Below are 9,464 nucleotides of genomic sequence, written 5' to 3' on the forward strand. Positions count from 1 at the left end.
ATATATATATATATATATATATATATATATATATATATATATATATATATATATATATAATATGTGGATTTCGCATCAGTAAAAAAAAAGAAGACTACATTATTAGTAATGTGACGATGGATACATTACTACGCATATTCAACAATGTGGTTAAATTCTACCGACTTTGCCATACAGACAACTTGGAGGTCGTTCTAAAAGTAAAGCCTCCTATTCTTTTTAACAAAAAAAGTTGAAGAGCTGCGAAGAGAGGAATATTACCAATATAACGAACGACCTTTTGTGCTGCAGAATTGGTTTTGCTACATAATCACCACCATTATCACTGCACTTTTGCCAAGAATTCAATGAAATATTTCTGCTTTTGAATCACGTCCAGGACAGGAGGTGCGTTCTCAGAGTCTCACACTGTCAATATGCGAAAGAGATGCATAAAACTTTCAAGTTATGAATGCATAAGTTTAGTCAGCATAACAGTTTAACTTACAATCACTTCTGACTCATTCGGGTGGAATAAAATAGAGGTACTGCGTTTGGAATGTCCCTCCTATCATCAGCTAATATTCCGAATTCTATTTCTACTTTTTTAGAGGCTTATCATTTTAGTAGAAATTGAAGGAATACATATATTTAGGAGCGACTATATATGTCGCAATTTCACTCAATTTTTTATGAACAAACCTTGACATGCCGATTATCTCCTAGAATATATAGCAATAATAAAAGAAATGCATTGCAATGGAGAAACTTATGGAACTGGTCATCATTTGATGATTGGAAAACACTGAAATAAGTGGACGTTTACAAAGACTGATACGACATCTATAAGATTTTATGAAGGAAAAAGGATGATGAAGATGATTACGATAATGATGATGATAGCAGAAACGTCGAGGATGTTTATTGTCGTCTATGCACAGAAGTGATTACAATTCTGTCCCCTTTATTTGTCTTTAAACCATTGTGCGACCCGCTCTGTCAATTGCACGCGACGGTTCACTGAGTGTTTTCCTCATTAACTAAACACACCTTCGATATGTGCATCTCGGAACTTTTTGCGCCAAACACATTTTTCTTAGAAGAAATTCAAACAATGGCAGCATTGAGAAATACTAAGATTATTGAGAGACACATCATTAATAACATGGTCAGTGGTGAATTATCATGATTATGACCCGTCATAGAGAACGAAAAATAGAGGAGAGAAAGAGAGATGGCTGATTTAAAAGGTGGGGATATATTTTAATGCATCCTAGATCAACAGAACTCAGAAACCACTCCATCGAAATTAACAGCAATTTACCGTATATGGAATTAAAAAAAAAAAAGTTTTTACCTGATATACGCAACGGTAAACTTCAATCTAATATAAATACCAGTATTTATATATAGAAAATTTAATCCCAACTGAATAACAAAGCCCAATACGCAAAATAGAGTAGAGCTCATTATAAGAGAAAAAAAATTAAAACTGTAAGTTGAAATTTACAATCAAAATTTATTATTCGACTGAATACTCCAAAAAACAATTTACAAAGTCCTTATTCCGCAGAGTTTCAAAGAATGCTATTCTTGCTATTCTACTCATCAGAGGACAGAAAGAAATCCGCAAATTATATTTGTAGCAATCCAAGAATTTGCTGGTTATGGCATTAAGTGAAACCGCAATTTATTCTAGTCATAAATTGCCAATAAAACAAGGGAAAGGTTGAATATGTTAAATATAAATAAATAAATAAATAATAAAAAATAAGAATAAACCGCGCATAATATTTCAGCTTGCATTAAAATTCTCTCAAGGTAATACGAAAGGTAAAAATAATTCTTTAGAGAGAATGAAGTCCAAAATTAAATCCAGTGTGGTGTAATAGTCTGGTTGGAAAGTTTTCAAAGCAACTGAAATACTGAACATTGTTTTTTTCGGACAGTGCAGTATTCCAAAGAAAAGTTGATCTCCAGTGCAGTGGGATCGAAAAATTAAGAAGACAAAAACGGCATGTCATCTTTCATCGCTGGCTTAATTAGAAAAGTGATTCCAGTCTAATTAAAAAAAAACAAAAAAAACTTAAGACCAGGCTGAACAAGGCCGATAGCCATTAGTCGCATGCTTTAGTATAATGAAAGAATGCGTGAATGTAGGATTGACAGGAAATTCTTAAAGATAAATTAAAATGACCGAAAAATGGGCTGAAATGACTTAAATAAATAAAAAGTAAATGACTTAGAATGACTTTAATGAACTTAAGGATGAATTGAATGACCTTAAAAATGACTTGAATGTTTAAAAAAATAACTGGAATCCTTTAAAAACAACTTGAATGATCAGGAGAATGACTTGAATGGCGTTGAGACTGACATGCTGTAAAGTGGATGATCATTTTACATTAAATTAATATAGAAAAGTGATCCCCCACTTTATATCACAATAAGTACAGCATGTAGTAAGAACAGATACTACACTTTGATCTTGGCAAAAATGCCAAGAAAAGGGTATTTATTTGCTCCCCCATCGGGCAAATTAGGCACAAGGCCGATTTTTAATGTGAGGGGTGAAGGAGAAATGGGGACCAACTCCCCGGGGAGTAGGGGAGCTGGATAGTGACAATTGGTATGAAGGGTTGATATTTATTTGCTCCCCCACCAAGAAAATTAGGCACAAGGCCGATTTTTAATGTGGGGAGTGAAAGGGAAATGGGGACCAACTCCCCGAGGAGTAGGGGAGCTTGATAATGACAATTAGTATGAAGGTTGGCCCTACATTAACCAAGGTCTTATATGTAGGGCTGCCCGCACATATGGTCTTTGCTTGCAGTATCTGCCGGAACAGATGGTGTTTATTTGCTCCCCCACTGAGCAAATTAGGCACAAGGCCGTTTTTAATGTGAGGTAAAAACCAGCTCCCCTAAAAGTAGGCAAAAAGGGGGCACTCTGGTTACCAAAAATAATAATTGTCCCAGTATAGAGGGTTTCCCCTCCATTGACTGGTACAAATTATCTTAAGTGCAGCATCTGCCGGAACAGATGGTGTTTATTTGCTCCCCCACTGAGCAAATTAGGCACAAGGCCGTTTTTAATGTGAGGTAAAAACCAGCTCCCCTAAAAGGGGTCACTCTGGTTACCAAAAATAATAATTGTCCCAGTATAGAGGGTTTCCCCTCCATTGACTGGTACAAATTATCTTAAGTGCAGTATCTGCCGGAACAGATGGTATTTATTTGCTCCCCCACCGAGCAAATTAGGCACAAGGCCGATTTTTAATGTGAGGAGTGAAGGGAGGGGGGAAGGAGAAAAGGGGACCAGCTCTCGAGAGGTGGGAAATGGGAGCTGGTTAAAGGTCAGACATGTGGGGTTGCCCCCACATCTGGTCTTCGCTAGTCATAGCTTGCAGTATCTGTCGGAACAGATGGTATTTATTTGCTCCCCCACTGAGCAAATTAGGCACAAGGCCGTTTTTAATGTGAGGTAAAAACCAGCTCCCCTAAAAGGGGTCACTCTGGTTACCAAAAATAATAATTGTCCCAGTATAGAGGGTTTTTATTTAAATGCTGCCCACATCAGCATTATGTGGCACAAGGCCGGAAAGTGGGAACCCCGCAGGCTCCCCTAAAGGAGGGGCACTCCTGCAATTTTAAAAATTGCCTGAGTAACCCCGTCGGCATTCCCCGGTCGGGGCGCCTCAGGCAGCAAGCAATAAACTTGCCCCACCGGAAAGCCCGGTGGCAAGGCCTGGGAGGGTGGACCTCCTAGGTATTACCCAGGCGGTTCCCAGTATAGAGGGTTTCCCCTCCATTGACTGGTACAAATCATCTTAAGTGCAGCATCTGCCGGAACAGATGGTATTTATTTGCTCCCCCACTGAACAAATTAGGCACAAGGCCGTTTTTAATGTGAGGTAAAAACCAGCTCCCCTAAAAGGGGTCACTCTGGTTACCAAAAATAATAATTGTCCCAGTATAGAGGGTTTCCCCTCCATTGACTGGTACAAATTATCTTAAGTGCAGTATCTGCCGGAACAGATGGTATTTATTTGCTCCCCCACCGAGCAAATTAGGCACAAGGCCGATTTTTAATGTGAGGAGTGAAGGGGAAATGGGGACCAACTCCCCGGGGAGTAGGGGAGCTGGATAGTGACAATTGGTATGAAGGGTTGCCCCTACATTGACCAAGGTCTTATATGTGGGGTCGCCCCCACATATGGTCTTTGCTTGCAGTATCTGCCGGAACAGATGGTATTTATTTGCTCCCCCACTGAGCAAATTAGGCACAAGGCCGTTTTTAATGTGAGGTAAAAACCAGCTCCCCTAAAAGTAGGCAAAAAGGGGGCACTCTGGTTACCAAAAATAATAATTGTCCCAGTATAGAGGGTTTCCCCTCCATTGACTGGTACAAATTATCTTAAGTGCAGTATCTGCCGGAACAGATACTACACTTTGATCTTGGCCAAAAGACCAAGAAAAACGTAAAAAGCTAAGAACAGCATCTATTAACAACAGACCTTTGATCAAAAAGTCCAAGCACAAAAGTGTTACGGATAGACCGACAGACCGACCGACAGACCGACCGACCGACGGAGTGACTTATAGCGTCGCTTGCACGCGACTAAAAAGAGGTCAGCATGTGAAATTTTGTATTTCTCTTCTTATAGCTTTAATTTTCTTTATATTATTCTTTCGCCGTCTGTTTCATAACTCAAGCGGATATATGTACTAGCTAATATGACACAAGTTGACTTATCCACCTTGAATATTTAACAAGCATAAAAACTATCATCCCTCAATAAGTGATGAGAATCTGTTGAAATACCAATAACACTTACATACAAAATAAAGCTTACCACGCATGGAGAAGAGAGGGGGAGGTGACGATGGGCTAGTGTTAAAGGAGATGGACGGGGAACGTTGGCGTTGTATGTTCGAATTAAATTCGTTTCGCAGAAACACTACACTTTCATATTATATATGGCATCCGATGTTTTCCGAAAAGTATGAAGTGTCATTGGAATTATGACTGAAATGTATTAGAAACACCCCATTTAAGTGGCGAGACAACATTTGCCTTTTTGTTTATTTTGATCCCCAATCATTCTCGAATGACCCCCGTCTGGTCTTGAACCCTCTCTCTCTCTCTCTCTCTTTTACTCTCTGACTACTTGCAATTCATGAATATATGATTACTCTTTGTTGTGTATCTGACGTCACTAACCAGGCCAGTATTACGTCAAGGCCATCCTTGTTATTGTTATTTACCTTACCTTTTTTATGTAAATAAAAATTCAAAATCTCGTATTACACAAATTTTAACTGGCCTCACTAAATTGCAATGTTTTATTATATAAATTCTATTGTTTTGCTAAACTATTAATTTTCTAACACGTCCGTCTGCTAGTGAAAACATCCACTTCAATACATTCTTTTTTTCTATGGAAATATTCCATCTCAATACCAACACCCCGACGTCATCTCTCGCTCTATTCGGGTCATTCTGCGCTTTCCGGGAATCCAGAGGCTCACATATGTCCTTGAACAAACAAGAAGGGAAACAAGGAAAAAATGTAGGATGAAAAGAAGAAAATATTAATGGCAGTTTTATGTTTATTATCCTCTCTGTCCTCGCCTAATTCTGGACTTAATCCTGTCCGTCTTTTATTTCGTTTTAATCAGCATTTCTTTATGATTTGTGTTTGGTGTTTATTAAAACTTTTTCTAATGATATTTCGTCTTATCCTTATTCATGAATAAGACGAAGTAAGAAAAAATATGGTTTTTAAAGATTTGAACTAAACAAAAGCGGTAAACATAAAGAAGAAAAGCAAAAGACATTCATAATAAATATTTGATGCTGTTGTTGCTGCTGCTGCTGCTGCTGATGATGATGATGATGATGATGATGATGATGATGGTGATGATGGTGGTGATGGTTATGCCGGTAACTGAAAGGGAAAAAAGCAAATACAAACACATATACCAGCTATAATTGCGAGTAATAACCGGCATTGTCGATGCATTGAGGTTTGCTTTTGTCCGTTGGTCGTCCGTCGGGAGACGGCCTCGCAAGTTGTGCGATTTTCCAGTCAACCACCGTCGCTTCTGTACGTCAAGCAAACAAAAAGAAAGAGGGGGAAAAAAACAACGGAATCACCAACGATAGGAAAACAGAAAGCCAAATCATAAAGTGAAAACACATAAGAAAATAAAAATTATGAAACTTTTAGCACAAAAAATATCAAACTAAAATTTGTAACGAACCAAACGCGGGATGAATTGAAACGAATAAAATAAATAAATAAAAATCGCACCAAGTAAACAACCTCGAATAAGTTCTTTTAATAGAAGTATCAATAATAACAACAATAATAACAACAATAATAATATCCGGATGAGAACAGAAGTATCTAAGCATTACTATATTGTATAAATATTTCCTACCACTCTCATTCTAAAATAATAAATCATATAAAATTATATAAAGCACGTATTATGTAAATGCAATGTAAGTAACATGCAAATAAAGCAATTAAACAAAAAATAAATGTTTATGAATTATAAAATATACATGATTAATTTATAAGATTAGTTTTAATAAAAACTCATTATAAATAAGAAAAATAGGCTAAAAAGACGATTAAATATAAACAGGATCATATATTCAAACACAATAGTGTTTGAATATATGGTTAAGTGTTAGTTTTACTCATTTAGAATTGCTTTAAAGTTTCACCGCTCAATCATTTTGCGACAAAAATTCAAGCAATTTTTACAGTTCATAAGTCACCATTCTCAGTTATATATTGAAATAAAAATTTTCAATTTCTGTTTAGTAAAACAAAAGTTATAATAAAATTTATGTTGTCCAAAAGTTCTCAGACTCTGTAAGGAACGTAACGACGGTTTCATTTGATTGGCTGTTGGTTACCATAGCATCTTCTCTAACATTCAGCAAGAAAAGTTTCTTGTATTTCAAGCCTTGAATGCTTTTCCGATAAACATTCAGCCAGAGAGGTTTTTTGTTTTTCAAGCCAGGACTGGCCTCCCGAGGAACATTCAGCCAGAAGAACTTTTTGTGTTACAAACCCCAACTGGTCGTCCGATGAACATTCAGTCAGAGGAGCTTTTTTGCTTCTAGCCCCCACTAGTCTTCATATAAATATTCAGCCAGAAGTGCTTCTTGTGTTTTACGCCGCGACTGGTCTTTTATATGAATATTCAGCCAGAGAAGCTTCTTGTGTTTCAAGCCCTGGCTGTTTTTTTTTCTGATGAATATTCAGCAAGAGGAGCTTCTTGTTTATCAAGTCAGTGTTTAAAGGATATATTAATTAGATTTTATGAAGTAAGGAGAAATATATAATAAAAATCTTACAATAATCTTGACAACAAAATTATTTTTAAATAGAAAGTATAACATATATATCAAGAATAAGATAATGTAAACTAGTAAGTAAATTATTAATAAATTAAAATCATTTAATCGTATGCATGTCAAAATAAAATAATGAAGACCACCATAAAATTATATATTTATATTATGATATTAAACAGATGTAACGCATGAGTAAATAAGATGGAAATGGGAAAAATAATTTTAAAACTAAAAAATAATAAAATAATACTAATGACGTATAATATTATAATAATAAAATAAATAATATTTTCTAAAAAAATTGTTTGAATACACATCGTATAATACAAAATAATAAAACATAATATAGCACTAAACATATACAGAACGTTATTAAATATAGTACAAATATTATAATGAAAAAATTAAACATATCAATGCATTCTAATACAAAATAGTGTAATACAAAATACATTCAAGTGATGCCTTTCTCCATCGAGGCATTCATGAATTCAATATTGCTCATCATTTGGAAACATTTTCACGCTATTTTCGGAAGTGTTTTATGTATTTTCATAGATTTCTTTGCAGTTGTACACAGTAGGTTGCAGCTTCTTTTTTGTCTGAGCAGTGACCATACTGGGCAGTTGTCCTGACCCAAAGAAATCTTCTACGCAACACAACGAAATAAGAAACAATAAAGGGAATTATTCTTGAATAACACATCACCGACTTTCATGAGGTTGTGTTAAACTGATCTTAGGAGGGTCTCAAACTTGCTGAAGCGTCGCACTCAGACTAGCGGAAGGAGACGCCTTCTTCTTCTTTTTGACAGTAGGACTCTGCCGCCATCATATACAGCACCTAGTATACTCAAATGGCCACCCATTTGGCATTAGCCAGGCCCATTGTTGCTTAACTTTGATGATCTGTCAAGAACCGGTGTGTCAACGTGATTATGGCGTATATAGAAAACATATACGGTATGAAACACCAAACCACTAATAGTGGTAATAGACATTTGATTTATTTCGTTAATGTTTTTAATTGACCAAAAACTATTCAAGAAAATATAAAAATATTTGTTGATTAAATATCTTACCTACGCCGTTGAATTACTATGAATTCATGCTAATATAATATAATCTTTACCACTCGCCTCTTATGATGACCACGGTAGTTTGATTCATTAAAAGACTGTTATCTAAACAGCGACTACGATAATACTACCAATAACATTACATCTTCAGATAATTATTGCACACAGACATCAAGGACAGTAAATGACCAAGTTCTTTCTGACTCTCTATCTCCTCTGATCTTGAGCACGTGGTACAATGGGGAAAGAGGTGACTGGTTACTTTTAATGCATCTAAAACCAAGCTCCTATCTTTACACTATCACTGCTCTGATGCCCATCTGCCATCAATTGAAATGAATGGCCGTCGTCTTGGTGAGGCTCCATGTTTTGACAAGCTTCTGGGCTTGACCTTTACTCCTGGTCTGAAATGGAACACCTATATAAAATCCGTTGCCAAAGTCGCTTGAAAAATAGTGGGATCCTTCTGCCGCTCCAGTAGGTATCTCACTCCTGATGCAATTCCCTACCTATATAAAAGCCACGTACGGTCAACGATGGAGTACTGTTGCCACATCTGGGCAAGAGCTGCTAGAAGCAGCTTATCTTGCCTTGACAGACTTCAAAATAGACTTCGTAGCTTAGTGGGGGATGCCCTTTTCTCTTCCCTGCAACGTCTTTCCTACAGAAGAGACGTTGCGGGTCTGTCTCTGCTTTATCGTTATTTTTATGGCAAGTGCTCATCTGATATTTAATTTATGGCGTCTAATGAAATTAATTTTTTTAACACTTCTTCCGTTTGAATTAAATCGCTTTAATAATTTGATTTATGCTTATAACAATTTTATTAATACTTATAATAATTTTATTTATGCTTATAATAATTTTATTAATGATTATAATAATTTTATTAATGATTATAATAAATTTATTTAAGCTTATAATAATTTTATTAATGATTATATGTTCAGTCCAGGACGACAAGAAACAATGCCGATATAAGCGGAGAGCACATACTGCATCTGAGAATCCCAAATGGTCACCCATTTAG

General features: G+C 36.0%; 1 pseudogene; it reads right to left on the minus strand.

The window, feature by feature from the left end:
* Positions 1-2,365: 2,365 nt before the first annotated feature.
* Positions 2,366-2,492, minus strand: LOC145288352 (U2 spliceosomal RNA; annotated as a pseudogene).
* Between the last annotated feature and the right edge of the window lie 6,972 nt (positions 2,493-9,464).

Source organism: Euprymna scolopes, chromosome 11, assembly GCF_053919585.1.
Source record: "Euprymna scolopes isolate OS-2025 chromosome 11, ASM5391958v1, whole genome shotgun sequence".
Classification (NCBI taxonomy): domain Eukaryota; kingdom Metazoa; phylum Mollusca; class Cephalopoda; order Sepiida; family Sepiolidae; genus Euprymna; species Euprymna scolopes.